A 19,630-nucleotide genomic window follows, 5' to 3' on the forward strand; every position below is an offset into this window, starting at 1 on the left:
GTTCCAGAACCGGATCTTAGGAACTGTGCCAGACCTGAATCCAAAAACCCGGTTACAGACCTGGATCCGAAAGCTCCCAAAGACCCGTAAAGGAGGCACCAAGTTCACCTTCAAAACACTGCAAAGAGGACCACGCGCTTGTGCCCTCTCCGCCCAGACCCGCTTGTGCCCGCAGAAAAAAAAAAAATTGGTCCGCCAGTGGGTGTTTAGCTAAATGAGTTTGCCTGTTTAGCCAATGATTTTGTCAGTTACCCAGTTTCTTTAGCCAAATGAGACAAGCGGCCGCTGCCTGTCGCTTCCACCATTTCATCTAGCACACAGTTCACAGCCTGCCAGCAGCTCGAGTTTAACATATGGATGGCCGCAAAGTTCCGGTTTCGTAAGGAACCAGTTCTTGGAGATCCGGTTTTCAGAATCGAATCTTAGGAACCGGTTCCAGACCTGAATTCGAAAAACTGGTTCCGAAACTAGATCTATTCAAAGCCGGAAACCGGTTCTGGCCATTCATAGTCGCTAGGATACACATAGTTCAGCCAGTCGCTAACTTGGCGTTGGAGTGGCTCAGGTCCACAAAGGGCATTTTGGTTTGATACTTGATTCCTTTCCGCCCTTCCCTTACGCATAGGGTATTAATTTGAACATAACGGCATCACGAGTGTCACTAGTGTTCATCTCAGCGACCGACCAACTATGAATTCGGACATTAATAATGGTCGCTTTCGAGTAATTTTACACGCTATTCCTTCTCACTTTCCATGCCAATAGTGGATGAATGTGGACTTAAACGACAAAAAGTGTCGCTATCCATTTCAAAGACCCTGAAAACTATGAATTGAACACTTGATATCGCTCGTTTTCGATTATTTTTACATGTCACCCGCTCAACCCTTCTCGCCCGGAACTATTATTGATATGCTAATCATGTTACAACTTATTGTGTGGGTTGGCTGGTTGGTTTAGAGAGCTTATATCGTCACGTTCCAGCACAAAGACTATATAAGACGTAGATCTGAGTCTTAAAATATGGCATCCAAACCACACAAACTTCCACTGAAAATCGAATCCGGACCTCACGCACCAAAGGTTCATACGCTGACCATATAGCCATGAAGGAGTTCTTTTAGTGTTTAGAGTAAATTCTTTAGTCTCCAATATTTCTGGACTAAAATGCGAGGAAGGATTAGAAATTAAGGTTAGAACGCCGATATTTCTGGAGTTTTGTCTGTTATAGAGGAATGAGGAATGTGCGGTAATTTTAATACATGGAGTTGGCAACTGTGCAGAGTTTCAGCCACCCGCCACACTGGCGCTAGTTGTTGGTAGACATAAATGGCGACTCGTTTGGAAAACTGGTTTCATGAAGTTCGCTCAGTTGTTCGGTTTCTGTGGGCGAAACATGCAACCGCGGCTGAAATTCACCGGCAGCTGAAAGAGGTTTACGGAAAGATTGTAATGTTTCGTCATCATGTTGCAGAACGGTGATGAAAGTTTGCGGTTGGTAGAGAAAATGTCACCGACGAGGATCGCAGTGGCCGACCCAGCACGGCATCAACAGGTTTGAACACAGCTCACGTGGAGGACAACCCTTCGTACAGCCCGTACCTCGTTCCAAGTGACTTTCACCTGTTCTTGCATTTGAAGGAGCACCTCGGAGGCCGTATCTTCGCTTCAGATGAGGTGGTCAAACACTTCGTGACATAGTGGCTGAACACACAAGGACAAGATTTTTTACCAGGAGAGAATCTTCAGACTCATCCCACGATGCGATAAGTGCACCAATCTAAAGTTCATTCAACGAACCTTCTGATCCTGATGTAAACATTGCAGAATTGTATTACTCCGCCAGTCGTCGGATGATTGGCTATCGGTCAGCGCTTCTTTCGAGAAGCACGTGCTTGTACCCTGTCGATGTTTTACTTATTCCCCGCATGTGATCATATTGTTAACTGTGATTCGCGCTAAAGTTGGGTCAAAACCACTTTCAATGCATGCGTATTCTCTTTTATTGCATTAATTCAGTTTAGTTGTTAAATAAAGTGTTGTTTCTGTTGTCTAATTCTAAGGAATTCTGGTAATGAGCCTTATAAGCAAGGACTATTTTCTTCTGCCGCATGGGTGTTCTAAGGCTCTCTAACCAATAAAATCAAACAAATACCACGTGCATTTGTTTACATGAGGCACTGAACGTTCCTTGAATAAACTTTATATGGAGACTGTCGAAAAATAACTTAATGAATTTACTATCTTTGTCTGTATTGGTTGTGTGAGATAATATATACACGTTTTACACCAGGCTTTGTAACCTTACTTTTTGATCAACCCTCGTATCAAGACGCTGTCAGCGACGCAAATACGTTAGTTGTCGCCTGGGGCAGGAACTCGACTTAGCGTCCCCCCCTGACCAACCAAACCCCGAATATTTTTTTCCAATTTTGCACCCTCCCAACCCGGGACACAAACCCCGTTTACCCTCTCAGTTATGTCACTGGTTGTTCCTTGCTGAAATATCCTCCGGAACAGCTAGATAGATAAAGTAAATCCGGGAGTGTTCCGGCTAGACCGTTACGTGTATGAGACTTAAAGAGTACTATACATAACGTGTTTTCGAGGTGCGTAAATCAAACAAATAATATTTCATCTGAATTGCTTGTTTAGGCATAGCCAGTGAATTGTGCTAACAGTAGGGTACATTTATCTTTCCCCTCCTCCTCCCCAACAACTAATAGACACATAAAAGTAGAAGTGAGAGCTATTTTATCAAGCACGATACGGGCATGAAGTTTCGTTATGTTTTGTATGTTTATATCCATGAGCGAGAAAACAGCCGTCCCATTTTGGGTGACAACTACTGTACAATAGAACATTACATCAGATGATCACTGTTGGATTTTTCTTTGTTTTCGGTCATCGTACGTGATATTGTGGTGGTAGTGCCATTTTCATTGGAGGATGAAGTTTGTTTCGGGGGTGAGGTGGGGGAGAGAAGGGATGTGGCTAAAATTGTCATCTACAATGGGAACAATGTTGCATTGTTATGTACTATTTTATGTGCTTATACGTTTTTCATGGTGTTGAAAATTTAAAAAAAAAAAAAAGCCCTTGAAAGCGGTCAAATCAGTCTTGTTTCAAAATGGGGAAGGGATGAGGGGGGATTTATATTCTGTACACTAGTTGATGAAGTGCGTTGAACATTCAACAATAGCTATTTGCGTACTTTTTTTCAAATATAAACCTAGGCATATGATTGATGTTTTATTTGTAATTTTTTTTCTGTACAAAGCAAATATTTCTAACCGTGGGAGCACAAACATGGACAGAAAAGTCAAAATAGGTCATAAAAATCACCGAGTGATTGAGTATATTATACAGGGTGTATCAACAATCTGGGACCATAAGACAGCACCGTTATGAGCAGTGGCGGCAATTGGATGGTAAAAGTGTGTGTGGGGGGGGGGGGGCAAGACATGACTTGAATATTTGTATATCAATGTTAGTTTTCTTGGTTGTTTCTAACATTTTGTTTGACGAAATATTATATAACTAATAGGATACTCTTTTTCAGTTTAAATAGCTACCGTATTTCATATTTTATTAAGTAAATTGACAAGAGCATCTCAAGTAGGTACTAACACTTTGTACTCTTAAACAACGAAAGTATAAGAAGAAAATTGTGTGATCAAATTGTTTAATAACAAATTTGCAAAACAAATAAATAAAAAGAATAATATTAACCATAGTAATGAATAATGAAGCTTGTTTTGTAGAAGTCATATTGAAACTGGGGATAGTGAACAACTTATATTTTTAAATCCAACCATGCCATTAAACGCATGTTATTACTCTTTGAAAATTAATGACAGTAAATACTACCAGCATATGCTACAACATTTAAAGAAATACACAATTTCAATATTAATTGCTTTGAATTACAATTAAAACTCAATTCCTATAGCTCTCTTAACTCGACGGGAAGATAAATAACTAATACGTACTCACGCCACGGCCATTATTATATGGTCCATACATTAATGGGTCTCTTCAAAAAAGTGGGGGCAACTGCCCCTTTGCCTCCCTAATCGCCGCCCGTGATTGTGAGTAAAGTTATGAAAAAGTGTAAAGAGAGGAAAGTTATTGGAATATGGGTTTTCAGTCTAAAATGGTAGAATATCTTCAGTTGGCCTGACGTTTGGGCTCCATATTGTTAAAGGGCCCTATATGAAATTAAAAATCAACGTTACCATCTGAGCAGGCTATTCCATTAGGCCCCTCACCGTACTAACAATATGGCATTGAATAACTGATTCGAGAGGTTTCCTCACACAACATTACGCATTTCACGATTTCAATATTGCGTACTTTTACGTTCTGTTCGAACAGCCCTTTCTTTTGTCCTTTTCTTACTTGACCTCTTCCGCGAAGTACTTCATCAGATTCAGACTTTGGAGTCCTTGACCTCTCGCTAGGTACTTCATCAGATGCAGACTTTGTAGTGTTTGACTTCTTTCGCTAGGTACTTCATCAGACTCAGACTTATTCTTGAGTCCAGTCCTTTCTTTTTTTTCTTTCTTTACTTACTTGACTTCTTCCGTAAAGTACTTCATCGTAGGCAGACTTTGGACTCCTAGGCCTCTTTTGCTAGGTACTTCTTCATATGTAGAATTTGGAGTCCTTGACCTCTTTCGGTAGATATTTCATCAGACTCACTTTTTTGAAATCCAATCTTTTCTTTCTTTTCCTTTCCTTACTTGACCCCTTCCGCAAAGTACTTCATCGTAGGCAGATTTTGGAGTCCCTTTATTTGATCTCTTACGCTAGATACTTTATCAGATTCAGACTTTGCATCCTTGACTTCTTGCTAGGTACTTCATCAGACTCAGATTTATTTTTCAGTACAGTACTTTCTTTCCTTACTTGACTTCTTCCGTAAAGTACTTCAACATGGACAGACTTCGGAGTTATTGACCTCATTCGGTAGGTACTTCAGACGATGACTTTGGAGTCCCTTATTTGGCCCCTTTCGCTAGGCACTTCATCAGACGCCGACTTACTGTGGAGTCCTTGATTTCTCCGGTAGGTACTTTATCAGACTCATACTTGCTTTGTATTGGAGTATGCCCTCTTACGCTAGTTACTTCATCAGACGTAAACTTAGTTTGGAGTCTTTGACCTCTTTCATTATTTACTTCATCAGACTCAGACCTATTTTTGAGTATTTATTTACCTTCTTCCACTAATTACTTCAACAGACGCAGATTTAGAGTGCATGTCCTCTTCCGCTAGTTACATGATCAAACACAGTCTTTAAGAGTCCCTTATTGGATCTCTTCCGTTAGGTACTTCATCAGACTTGACTTACTTTGGAGTACTTGCCCTCTTCCGGTAGTTACTTCATCAGATGCAGACTTACTTTGGAGTGGTTGCCCTACTTACAAGGGAACCTTCCGAAAATGATAGTTGCAGTGAAAGATGTGACCTATGCCAATCGAAAGAGCTGTAACAGAGATGAGCATTCCCAAAATATTAGCTGCCCATAGCAATAGGTTCAAGAAATATAAGGAGTGGAAGTTCAGGAAACAGCAAGGTTGGACAAGGGGAGAAAAGTGCAAATTCCGTAAAAACAAAAAAAGGGGGGGGGGGGGGGGGCACGGCAAAATACAATGCTGACAAGTGATGTATAGAAAGAGACTTGCCACAATAGGAAACAAACGAAGGCCAGCAGTGGGGTTTACAGTGTTGCCAACTGCAATGAAAAGTAAATGTTTTACAAAGAGCACTATATGAAATGAGTGCAATATTCAGTGTCAACCTGTCATGTAGAACATAAGATATGACGTATATAATCAGTGGTACAATCTAACAAAAGAAAATAGAAAAAACAGAAGTACTAAAAATACGGAAAAGACGGAGTTGGCCATAATGCGCCACATTTGATCACGAGCTGTACATGTTAGAATGAAGAAAACAAGAAAGCACCAATTATGCAGGAAACCGACGTGACTAGAGTCGAAAAGAAAAACGAGTTCAAAAGTTGGCAACACTGGCCATGAAACTCCAGACAATTCTAATATAGTTAGGCCACTCGCTTCACAAAAACAAAATTCCGGCAACAGGCATCATTCGAATTGCATCAATGCTGGAGTGATTGAGGCAATGTCAAGTCGGGGAACATGAAATGGTTGGGTTGAGCCAACAACCGATAATAGAAGTAGTGAACATTATGTCATGGTTGGGTCGTATGTGGGAATGTGCAGGGTGCCCCACAAAATTTGTGACCTGAAAGATTTGCGAAAAGAACAAAAATGTGACGGATCCAGATGTGCAGGAATGTGACAATATCAGGGGGTGACAAAAGTCTGTGAGAAGCAAGTGCCCACAGGATCCCCATCATAGGGCCCCAGGAGCCAACTTCAAACTTTGAAATGGCAACAGGGACCGAGTGGTATCTCTTTCGATAGATCATGAAATGTGCAACAATACCCATAAGAAACATTTGCTATATGAAGCATGGTTTTCAAAATGGCCACCACAAATATATTTTGTGTCTTAACATGGCATCGAACATTGTGATCTCAAATTGCTGCGAAGCGAAAAGAAATGTTGCAAATCCAATTGCGCAGGAATGTACTCATGTCAAGGGTCAAGAAAAGTTTGTAAAAAGCAAGTCCCCCAGGGCCCCCATCATAAGGGTCGAGGGGTCAAACGCAACATTTCAAATGGGAACAGGAAGGGAATAATATTTCTTTGGATAGATGCAACACCTCCTATAAGAAACATTTCCTATATGAAGCACGGGTTTCCAAATAGCCGCCAAAAATGCTACGTTGTTCTTACCACCGAGCAGATATTTTTGGCGGCCATTTTGACTTTTTGTCAACTCATCCGAATATTAAGGCCTTCCCAAATACAACCGCAAACATGCGAAAGAGTGATTTAAACGTGTTTTATGCCAACGTGTTTTGGCCAAGTTTGGCAAAAAGAAACCTAACTGATGTTGTGCTACTTGTTGATTCTTGGACAGCGAAGAAAGACACCAACTTGCTCTACGAGCATGTACCATCCGGAGTGAATTTCAAAGTTGAGCTAATCCCTCCTGGTTGTATGGGTCTGATACAACCACTTGATGTTTATTTTTTAGACCATACAAAAACTTTGTGCGCTACGTTACAGAGCTTGTGTTGTTAGATACTCAATTTAACATTTGGTCCCTCGAGAATTTTCTGAAACTTCAAGCCTTAACCCATTACCAGTTTACGGCATGTTTATTCAAGCCTTTGATTATGTATGATTTCTACAGGTGTGGGCATGTTATAGAAAGACCACCAAAGATTCCGACACCTCTAGAGTACTGTTTCAAGACATTCACAAGCGATCATTGTACCATGTGTGACGGATTGACAGTATTCCGCTGTGCTCATTGCAAATGTATCTTCTGTTTGGACCATTGTCTCATCGAACAATTGCACGTACAATGTTGACGAGCATGTACAAACGATGCGAAGGCTAATGCCTGTTGCCGGAATTTTCTTTTTGTGAAGCTAGTGGCCTAACTATATTAGAATTGTCTGGATTTTCATGGCCAGTGTTGCCAACTTTCGAACTCGTTTTTCTTTTCGATTCTAGGAACGTCGGTTTACTGCATAGTTGGTGCTTTCTTGTTTTGTTCATTCTAATATGTACAGCTCGTGATCAAATGTGGCGCATTATGGCCAACTCCGTCTTTTCCGTATTTTTCGTATTTCTGTTTTTCTATTTTCTTTTGTTAGATTGTACCACTGATTATACACGTCATATCTTATGTTCTACATGACAGGTTGACACTGAATATTGCACTCACTTCATATAGTGCTCTTTGTAAAACATTTACTTTTCATTGCAGTTGGCAACACTGTTAACCCCACTGGTGACCTTCATTTGTTCCCTATTGTGGCAAGTCTCTTTCTATACATCACTTGGCAGCATTGTATTTTGCCGTGACGCCCCTTTTTTGCGGAATTTGAACTTTTCCCCCTTGTCCAACCTTGCTGTTTCCCGAACTTTCACTCCTTATATTTCTTGAACCTATTGCTATGGGCAGCTAATTTTTTGGGAATGCTCATCTCTGTTACAGCTCTTTCATTTGGCATAGGTCACATCTTTCACTGCAACTATCATTTTCGGAAGGTTCCCTTGTTAGATTTACTTTGCAGTACTTGCCCTCTTCCGCCAGTTACTTCATCAGACGCAGTTACTCAGTTACTGTGTAGTCCTTGACCTCTTCCACTAGTTCCTTCATCAGACGCAGACTTACTTCAGAGTTTTTGGCGTCTATGGCCTGGATTATGGTATGTCCTTATTTCCTGTCTTTTTTTTTTTTTTTTTTTTTTTTTTGTCGAAGAAAATGTAAATCCTTAGTAATGATCTCCTTTCTTTGTTTGTCATTTAATAAATCCTTTTTAAAACCTTTGTCTGTTGTATTTTATGTTATTTATTGTGTTATTCTCTCCCCTCTAGATTTGTATTCTTTTACAAATTAATCGTAATGGATTGTAGTGATCAGTTTTAAAATTAATTTCTGTCCCTTTCAAAAAGTTAATAGTTTCTTCTGTTAACTTCCAATTGTTCAGAGGTAATATTTGTTTGATAAGAAAAGGACGAAATTCTAATTGAGAATATAATGACATTAATGTTTCATGTAAACCCTCAAACATAGCAACCGATAAACAATATTTAAAAAAAAAAAAAAAAAAAAAAGAAGAAGTTAGAATCAGGGTTCAGTCATATTTTTCTAAGTACTTTCAGTCCACAAACCTAAATATCATCTCAACAGTAATAGACGTCGATCAACGTTGTTTTGTAAAATTCCAAGCGGCGTACGCAAAAAAAGGGGGGGGTCCAACTTTTAACCCTTCTTTTGAAGAAGAATAAACCATATTATAATATTCTGTCTTTTAGGGTGGAGCTAAAATAGTATACAGTAATTTTGAATTTTTCCCAGTCACCTCTTATTAGAGAAGTTTCTTCTTAAATACAGTAGTAATAAATGATGTAAGTTTTTCTTTAAAAGTGTAGGTAGTTTTTTGGTGAGTTTGTAGGAACCGAGTGACCAAATGTCGTAGGGTAAGAGGAACCAATCCTCATGCGGCCTTGGAGTGTGGGTACGTATCTCTCAGAGACCAGGCGTCCTAAAGAGGATAAAACTCAAAAGACTAGGCGTCCTAGAAAGAGGTAAAGTGTTTTGCAGAGACCAGACGTCCTAGAGAGTGGTAAGGATAAAGGATGTCTCAGAGACCAGGCATCGTAGAGAATGGTAAGGATATAAAGGAGCTCTCAGAGGCCAGGCATGCTAGAGAGTGGTAAGGATAAAGAAGCTCTTCGAGATCAGGCATCATAGAGAGTGGTAAAGATAATGGAGCTCTCAGAAACTAGGCGTCCTAGAGAGTGGTAAGGATAAAAGAGCTTTCAGAGACCAGGGCGTCCTAGAGAGTGGTAAAAATAAAGGAGCTCTCAAAAATTAGGCGTCCTAGAGATAAAGGATAAAGGAGCTCTCAGAGACTAGGCGTCCTAAAGAGTGATAAGGATAAACGAGCTCTCAGAGGCCAGGCATGCTAGAGAGTGGTAAGAATAAAGAAGCTCTCAAAGGCGGGACGTCCTAGAGAGTGGTAAGAATAAAGGAGCTTTCAGAGAGCAGGCATCCTAGAGTGTGGTAAAGATAATGGAGCTCTCAGAAACTAGGCGTCCTAGAGAGTGGTAAGGATAAAAGAGCTTTCAGAGACCAGGGCGTCCGAGAAAGTGGTAAAGATAAAAGATCTCTCAGAGACAAGGTGTCATAGAGGGTGGTAAAGATACAGGAGCTCTCAGAAACCAGGTTCCTAAAGAGTGGAGGCGATGATCAATCTGTGGAGATGGTGGATACCTTCTGCGGTGTTCCGGCTGCTTTTATCCAGGAAAGTTGCTGACTATTAATCACTTTCTGATCGTTGTCAATGATTGACGACGTCTTCTTCGTGTTGTTGTCTGAAGTTTGTTTACAGCCAGCACGTGGTGTTGGAACACATGTAAAACGTTGCAGTATTAAGAGATAATTAAAAAAAAAAAAATCTTGAAATGATATGATCCTGGGAACGAACCTCCTTCCCGTGATAAAATTGTGCGTTCACTACTGGCACCAGAGTTCCTTAGAAGCTGGAACCAATTTATCGCATTATGCACGGTATTTCTGTTCTTACAAAATCAAGACTGAATTTGTTATATTCTTTTGTGTTCTATTTTAAAGAATTTTGGTAAGCGAAATTCCTTTAATATATTTTACCGTATCCGTCCGTCTGGAAGACACATCTCAAAACTGCTTAAGAGTCTTCATCCCGGCGAAATTAAAATACCGCTAATTTGACAGTAATTATGTGATATCTTCAAATAGATAAAAGATAACCGAAATGTGGAACAAGAGCGCCCTAGACAATATTATTTTACATGAGAAACCGTTATCACAACTCACTTATCTGCTTTCGATTTCGAGCCATTTTGAAATTTATTTACGCGTTTCTAAACAGCTGCAAACGGAAAGCCACTAGGTAACTTGTGATAAAGGTACCTCACGCAAAATAATATTGTCTAGGGCGCTCTTGTTCCATATTTCAATTATCTTTATATCTATTTGAAGATATCACATAATTACTGTAAAATTAGCGGTATTTTAATTTCGCCGGGATGAAGACTCTTAATTGATCATCATAAATTTTGGACAAGATGTAGAGGGTCAGAAGTTAGGAATGGAGTCCATTGACGTTATATAGAAACCGGAAGTGGTATTTCCACTCTCACGTTGATCACTGTAGAACAGAAACGGTAATAGATGGCGAGAAGTTGTTTCATACAATCGATTAAGCGTCCCTAAAGTACATTTTTCTCCATCCTTAAACTTCGATTAAAACCGGAAGTGGTAGAAATATAATACAACTTCCAGTTTCAATAGTGATTTACGTTAAGCAAGAACGGTAAGAGATAGGAATAAGCAGGGGCGGATCTATGGGGGAGCGATCGAGGCGACGTTCCCCCGTAAGATGAAACTTTGTTGTTTTATATACATAAATAAAACCCATCCCAGAGTTTGGAGCTCTTAAAAGTAGCTCTAAGTAGCAATATTACAACCCACTTGTCCCCCCCAGAAGTCCGTCCTGGATCCGCCCCTGGAGAGAAGTGGCTCTTTGGAATCGATTTAGTGTTGTAAGAATAGATAACACTTTGTCTTTTAAGCCTCTGTTCAAACTGTAAGTGGCAAAAATCAACTACTGCCTAGTTCTATCGTTGATCGTTGTAGAGTAAAATAGATAATAGATAATAGATAGCGAGAAACGATTTTCTGCAATCAATTAAGTATCCCAAGAATACATATGGTTTCCATCCTTAATTTTCTACTATGGGGTCCCTGGTTCGATTCCAACTCGCGCCAAGTGAACTTTGTGGTTTATGAACACTGTGTGCGTGGGTTTCCTATAAGTTTTTTTTTTTCATTTTCTCCCGCTATCTTCATTCCACCATTTCATTCATTTCTCATCATCACCGTCTCCTTTAGCCTAGCCGGCATAACTGTCGGACGTAAAATTTAAAGGTTTCGTTTTCATTTTCTAGTAAAACCAGGAGTGATAGTAATCTAGTACCTTTTCTGATTGCGAGGGGGAGACCCAGTGGCTTAGTGGTAGAGCGCTTAGCTCAGGTGCGTGGATTATCCCTGGTTCGATCCCCGGATAAGTAAATTTCGTGATGCACAATATCGTGTCCGTGGCTTTTCTAGGGATATTCTCCTTTCCTTCCATATTCGTCCCATCTTCTCATTCTACCAATTTTTCATCATAATTATTTTGCTTTATCATAGTTTGTTGGGGGCGCGGTGGCTCAGTGGTAGAGCGTACACCTCCGGTGCTTGGGGTCCCTGGTTCGAACCCAGTTCGCGCCATGTGGACTTTGTGGTGGACAAACACCGTGCTCGTGGGTTTTCTCGGGGTTCTCCCGTTTCCTCACACTTTCTTCATTCCACCATTTCATTCATCTCTCATCATCACCGTCCCCTTAGGCTAACCGGCATAACCGTGGGACGTAAAACTTAAAGATTTCATTTTCATAGTTTGTCGTAGCCTAATAGGCATAGACGTGGAACGTTAAACTGAAATATTTCATTACATTTCATTTTTTTGTAATCTCTCTACTGAGAACAAAAATGGGAGAAATTTACTACGAACCAAACTCTTTCACGTTGTGTACATGTGACACAGCTGCTTATTTAAGACTATAGTGAATTTGTAAACTGTTATATTTCTGTAATAATGAAGTCTCATCGAGAAAACGAAGACAAGTCGAACCGAGATACAAACCTTGTGCCTTTAGTAGTTTTTTTTTCCTTTTTTTCACTGCTACGTAATGGATGCACACATTACCGTTACAAGAGACCGGAACTATACGTCCTGTATATTCTGTTATACACAAAACGGACACAGACAAGAAGACAGTTCGTCGACTTTGAGCTACCTTAGCTAAGAGGAAATAACATCCGGTCGCTCTATAAACGAACAATGCCTTGAGGCTACAAGAAGCACTCTAATTCCTTCCCTTCCCCCGAACAGTTCTCAACTCCGGCAGTATGTGTGTATGTGTGTGTGGGAGGGGGGAGACTCTACTCACTTTCCCAACAATAATAACGGGAGGAATATGGTAGTGTTTCCATCTTTGTTGATACATCAGTGTTTCCAAACCACAATGTACAAAATCTTTCAGTTTAATGCCTTGCGATTGTGCCATTTAGGCTAAAGGAGACAGATGAAGTGAATGATGATGGAATAATTTGGTGGAATGAGAATGTGGGAGGAAGCGGGATTACCAATGTTGTCTACCACAAACTTACTTAGCCGGAGGTCGAACCAATAACTCCACACATCAGAGGTCCGAATCATTTACGAGGGACAGTGTTTCAGATTGTTAGTGGACTATTCGACCGGAAGTATAGGGTGAACATAATTTCAACAACTTAAAGTTAAAAGAAGCTTATTTTGTAATAAATTAATAATTTCATGATAAGACAGTACTACAAAATGAAAATGTGATACAGAACAGCGTTTTTTTTTTTTTTTTGTATGTGTATAATTGGAAACAAAATAAAACAGAATTACGTATGAACATTACAACTGCTAGAATACCGGTTCTTCGCACAGGAAGAATAGTTTCAATTTGGACATAAAGGGGTGACTTTGGATTTAAACGGCATCGAAAGTGTCACTGTTCGTCTTAACCACCCGAGAACTATGGATTCGACACTGATATATGTCATTTTCAATCTTTTTTTTATCCCCCTCTCACAAGTTGCGGAGCTGAATTTGATTTAAATGGCATCGGAAGTATCACTGTTTATCTCAGTGACCCCGGAAGCTATGGATTTGACATTAAAATTGGTCATTTTCGATCATTTTTAAATATCTCCTCCTCCTCCTCTCCCTTAAGTTGCACCGTCAAACTGAAACGATAAAACTCATCTAACAGGGCCCACTCACGGTCCACGGTTTGCGCAAACATCATGTTTGTGCAAACATCGTGTTTGCGCAAACACTCGGCCACACACGATACAACTGTTTGCACAAACTTCAGTTCAATTTTGAGTTTAATCGCGTAAGCATATCCACTGAAGCAGCTTGTTTAACGTTAATGTACAGTAGGCTATATAAATAACACCTACTCTCAGTGGCGGAACTTCAAAATCAGCCCTCCCCCCCCCCCCACACACAGATACAGAAAAATCTTGCCAGGACTTATTAGGACCTATAAAATAATTTAAGCATTTCATGTTTCTTTCCAGCACAGACATTCAAAGTCAGGCAATGAATGACACCATGTAAACACGAGTAACTACATGTAATAATCAGAATATTACCGCTACTTTGAATTAGGACTATTTACTAATTGTTTAAAACTGAATATAATATATGTGAATGGAGTTTTCATGATTGTTACACTGTTATAATTCAACGAGGATATGTATGTGTACACGGCTGATTGACAGTGACAGTTCTGGAAAAATATTATGTTGCTTATTTTCCTAATGATCTTTTGATTACGAGTTACATACGCATATACTGTTGTGAAATCTAATTTGATTTCAAATAAATTTTGTAATATATTAAATTTACCTCAGACTTGTAGCCAAACGGACTGTAACTGTTCCGAAAGTAGTTCTAAACTTACTCAGAAAAATAAAGATATCTTTTTCCCCAACTTTGATCACATCAGGAATGACAAAATCAGGTGTTATACCCGCTCAAAACCAATAATCTTAGGGTAAAATAGTAAGTATAGTTTTCAACGGAAGTAACAAAAATTATTTTTCTTGATTGCGATTTCATGTCTGACTAAAATAAAACACATATAATCAGGGCCTCCTTACGTCTTGGGCCTCCCTGCCGTTGCAGAGGCAGTAGCTCCGCCACTGCCTACCCTACAGTTTTTTTTTTTTTTTTTTCGTAAGATTGCTCTAATTTAGACTTTAGTCTGGCAATGTCAGCTTATGACCTTTGTCTGACCAAGTTTTTCACCCTGGCAGATGTTATTGGGTACTAGAGTATTTAGACGAAATTTGTCGCTTGGTGTTGGTGAGCTCATTGCTTGATGAAATGACAAAGCGACTGTTTGTAACAAGCTGCTTGCAAAATGGGTCTGCAGTCATTCAGTCAAGGATTTTTTTTTTTTTAATCTTATCAACTAGAACACAAAATCTTTTGTACGAATGCAACAAAACTCCGCGTGCTGCTATGCTCAGTGAGGTATGATCGGTGGCGTTGGGCGCTGAAAAATGCCTGTTACGTGATGTCATGCAGATTATCAATCATGTCATTGCTGGAACTCCCGCGCTTCGGTGTTGATCCCACCCCCCCTTCGGCCCCACCGACGGCCGCGAAGGCGCGAACTCCAGAAACTATTGAAGTTAGCAGCACAACGACTGTTGTTACCAACATGCACGTTTAAAATGGTGCGGTGTGAAGAATGAAGACTATGTCTTTTTTTTTTTTTTGGTTGAGAACAAGGTCACAAATGAAAATATCTATCATAACATATGCACAAATTTACCACTACTTATATTAAATGAAAGTGTTTCTTCCACATCAATTATTTCATCCAAGGTCGAAATACCGGATAATTGCATTTCCTGGTCTCTCAGAAAGTCCATATGGGAAAAATACCACAACGAGGGTACATACACGTCATCTGTTCCACTTCCAGATCTTGTACTTGCATTTATCTTCTTTAGTTCTCTTCGGTATACAGAACGAAGTGAATTGATTTTATTCCTCACTGATTCTCTGTCCGCCGTTTGATCTATTTCCTTCATTTTATTCACTAACTTCTCATATGCCGCATTTTTCAAATTCCTGTTTTTATAATCTTCACTCTTTACCTTCCACAGTTCAGGTAAATTTCTATAAAGGTCAATAAATTCTCGCCAGAATTCTTGATTCCTATTCATTGACGCCATAGCGCAAGAAATAATCGTCTGTACACTAGGCTTCCTACTCGGAAATAAAGCTCGTGTTTGCACAAACATGCCCATACACGGTCCACGTGTTTGCGCAAACATCATGTTCGTGTAAACAATTTTCGAACGAGTTCGATGTGGAAAATGTTTGCACAAACGTTTGCACAAACAGTTCATACATCGCCACACACGGTCAAACTGTTTGCACAAACAGCCTTGTTTGCGCAAACCTTGGACCGTGTGTGGGCCTTGTTAGGCACCAACCTCATCTACGTGACAAATTTGATCGAGATCGGTCGGGTGGTTCAAGAGTTATTAAGTCACAATCATAGTCACCAGGGACGGCACTAAGGGTGGGCGGGGGTGGGCGACCGCCCACCCGATGAATGGCCTTGCCCACCCATCCGCCCACCCCAACAGAAGTAGAATAATGAAGGTGACATCCTACACTTCAAAAGCAATAGGTATTACTATTGATTGTAATGTAATAGGTTCTAGGACCCTGTTTAACTCTGCAATGAACAACGAATTTATTTACAAACATAAGTCCAGATACAGCTGAACGCCAATTTACACTGGAATAAGCAGTCTTCACCCTAAAAGTGAACATTTCCTCTCGTTTGAGAAAATTGAACCACTCGCACGTCATTATGGGTGTGATGTCGATAGTGTAGAGGTGGAAATGAAACTTCTCCCGAAAGTTTTGAAACGTTATGAGGAGGAAAAGCAATGCAAAATTACCTTCGTTTCTCAGTTTACTGAAGTGATGGATCGTTTCAAAATTACTTTTCATGAAATTCACAAATTAGCCGTAATTGCTGTCGCCATTCCTGTATCTAGTTCATCATGTGAACGTTCTTTTTCGTGTCTTAGACGGGTTAAAACATATCTAAGAAATGGAATGACAAACTGTAGTCTAAGTGATCTTTAGAAAGAAAACCTGTAATGATTATTGCTGTAGAGAATGTGGTAAAATTATTCGATGTTGGACATAACAATCAACCAGGGGCGGATCCAGAGGGGGGCAATCGCCCCCCCCCAGAAGAGGGAACTTTCTTATTTTTATATATATAAATAAAACCCACCCCAAAGTTTGGAGACCTTAAAAGTAGCAGTACGACAACCCACCGCCCCCCCCCCAGAAGTCGGTCCTGGATCCGCCCCTGCAATCAACGCAATGTACTCCATTAAAGTGCAGGTATAAAAGTTTATTGTAAGCTTGTTCGTACCATGTGATCAGCCCTTTATAGTTTAAAATGCATTGTTGTTTCTGTGGATCATGATGAAGTTTTGTTAATTGCTATTTACTTCTTTATCCAATTTATAATTGTTTTATTTTTTTCAACTTGAGTTTCAATTTCAAAGATTTCTGTGTAAGGTATGATCAAACAATTATGCTGTTGAATTTCCCCATTCTTTTAGTAACATAGATCTTTGCTGTTGCATATAGAGATCACGTCAAAAAATCTAATGTGCACAAATTAAGGATAAACTAGAGAAGACATAAATGATTTATATTTTTTGTCTCTTGCTTTTTTGTAAAAAAAAAAAAAAAATGCTTCAAAGATAAAAATGTTTGCAATATCTTATTTTATTCTTATTTTACTTTACTTACTTATTGTGTATTTTATTATATTAACTAAACGTAGACTATTATCTGTTATTCTGTGTTGTTTGAACCTTCTTTATTTCTATGCATTCATGTGCATTCTTGGAGGAAGAGAAGGTAAAGCCGTCTTAAACTTCATCGACTACACAGTACACATCGTTATTATTGTTAAAAAAAAACTGGAAGTAGAGGTAGTGTGTCTGCTACGCGGAATTCGGTAGGACGAGCACTCTCGGTAGGTATAGCCACGCACTCCCGCAGCCCATCCTAAGTCCTGCATTTCTTTAGTCCCACTAGGCGAATGCCGGAATTGTACCTTCTATAAGGCTAAGACAGCTGTTTTCCACATCCTTGTCCCTCCCCTATTTCGGTCTGAGCTTTAGCTAACTAAAGAGTTTAAAGATTGAAATTTAATTATTGTCCAAAAAAAATGTCTACATTGTCCAGTTCTTATTTTCATTGTCCGCCCACCCAGCAACTAGGTCCGCACTTTTCCGCCCACCCCATCAAACTTTTCCGGCGCCGTCCCTGATAGTCACTGTCATTTTTATACATACGTATAGATAAGGCTTACTTCTTGTATTTTTTTATACACAAAAACGTATGCTAAAACTCTAAATATTGTAGTTAAACTAATTAAAATGATTTACTTGTGTTGATTACACAACTCATACTTGCATTCAATGTTTCAGGTTGTACTACATAGCTATATGAAACTCAGTAGAGCTATATATACAGAGGGTTGATTAATTCGTGTGTCAATTTCATTTGTTCACTGTGCAAAAGTGTTATTAGGTAAAGCCGTGCAATTTGGTGTAACTTTAGATGAAGGACATAAGTTTTGTTCCGCCATAGAAGTATGTCACTTGTACTAAAGATTGAAGAGATATAGGGTCAAAGGTCATATTTCGATTTTTTCCTTATGGGATTGCAATGGTAAATTCTGAAAGAGCCTGAAAAATCGTAAATCGAAGTGATAACAAAGAAGAAGCTGTATGGTATGATTCTATGTCGCAAGCCGACCAAATATGCGTCAATCAAGTGTCATGGTCAGAGGTCGCTGTCAGATCAAGGTCACAGGTCACCTTGAGAACCCATTTGACATGATGAGGTAAGGACATTGCGTTGTTGTCAGTGTATTCAAATGGGTTCTCAAGATGACCTGTGACCTTGATCTGACCGTGACCTCTGACCTTGACACTTGATTGACGCATATTTGGTCAGCTTGCGACATAGAATCATACCATACAGCTTTTTCTGTGTTACCACTTCGATTTACGTTTTTTCAGGCTCTTTCAGAATTTACCATTGTAGTTCCATAAAAAAAATCGCAATTTAACCTTTGACCCTATATCTCTTCAATCTTTAGTACGAGTGACATGCTTCTATGGCGGAACAAAACTTATGTCCTTCATCTAAAGTTACACCAAATTGCACGGCTTTACCTCATAACACTTTTGCACAGTGAACAAATGAAATTGACACACACATATATATATAATATGTACACATTCGCTTCATCGCCTTCAAAATAGGCTCCTTAAGAACACACATACATACTTCACGTTCACCGCTCCTTCCATTGCAGGAAACAACACTGAAAGTCCTGGTTTGGTATGTTCCGAATTTCAGCCGTATCATTGGTTTGGATGTCTTCTACAGTGGTAAAATGTAACCTTTAAGGTCCTTTGTGATCTTGAGAAAGAGTTAGAAATCCGCTGGTGCTAAATCCGGTGAATAGGGAGGCTGGTAGACGAGGGGAAGTGTTCTTTTGTACGAGCCATTTTGTCACCGCGGAAGATATTCAAACTAACGCGAGGGCTGAACTTTGGAGCATACCAAAACAGGAGTTTCAGCGTTGTTTCCAGCAATAGCGGGCGCGGTAGAAGAAGTCTGTTCTCTAGGAGCCTATCTTGAAGGTGATTATGTATACCTATATTGTGGTAATAAATAGTTACAACGAGATTTCGTGAACTTCTTGACTTCTTCTCGTATTCTGAAGCAGTGCCGTGCCGTGGAAAACCAGCACTCGGGGCGAGAGTATACGACGGCGCCCCCATACATATATTCCAAGTATTTTTTCCTTTCTTTTGCCCCTTTTTCTCCCGAATATTTCGCCCCCTTACTTCGGCGCCCGGAGCCGTCGCCTCACTCGCCCCTTTCCCCCACGACACGGCCCTGTTCTGAAGTTTAGTACGTAAAATTGAGGAACCGAAAGCGATTTTAGATTGAAGTTAGGTGTTAATTTGTTCCGAAATCAAGTGTACTGCTAAGGATGTATTAAACAGCGTGAGACTTAAGTTTAGTGAGATTTCGAAAAAGATTGTCCGTCTCTGGATCTGGAATATACAACCTCGCTGCTGGATAAAGAACAGTTCAAGAGTCTGGAGTCAATTTTCTCTTCTCTTAAAACATTCCACTCTTACCCCCCCCCCCAACCACCAATCCTACAAGCTACAGCTACAGTCTTGTTGTGTGTGCCAACTTCGAAATCCGTTATATACAGACCACCAACCAGCACACCATCTCAA

The 19,630-nt window shown here is 39.8% G+C and overlaps 1 protein-coding gene and 1 non-coding gene across 2 annotated transcripts in view; both read left to right on the forward strand.

Annotated features, from left to right (window-relative positions):
* LOC145684280 (disks large 1 tumor suppressor protein-like) overlaps positions 1–19,630 on the forward strand; it is a gene marked incomplete in the record, with an annotated part of 1,496,324 nt that overhangs the window by 1,204,924 nt on the left and 271,770 nt on the right.
* Positions 11,861–11,932, forward strand: TRNAR-CCG (transfer RNA arginine (anticodon CCG)). Its single transcript has one exon. It is a non-coding gene; the product is annotated as a tRNA-Arg (tRNA).

The sequence above is a fragment of the Thermobia domestica genome, chromosome 4 (genome assembly GCF_964235325.1).
Source record: "Thermobia domestica chromosome 4, izTheDome1.hap1.1, whole genome shotgun sequence".
NCBI classification, from domain to species: Eukaryota; Metazoa; Arthropoda; class Insecta; order Zygentoma; family Lepismatidae; genus Thermobia; species Thermobia domestica.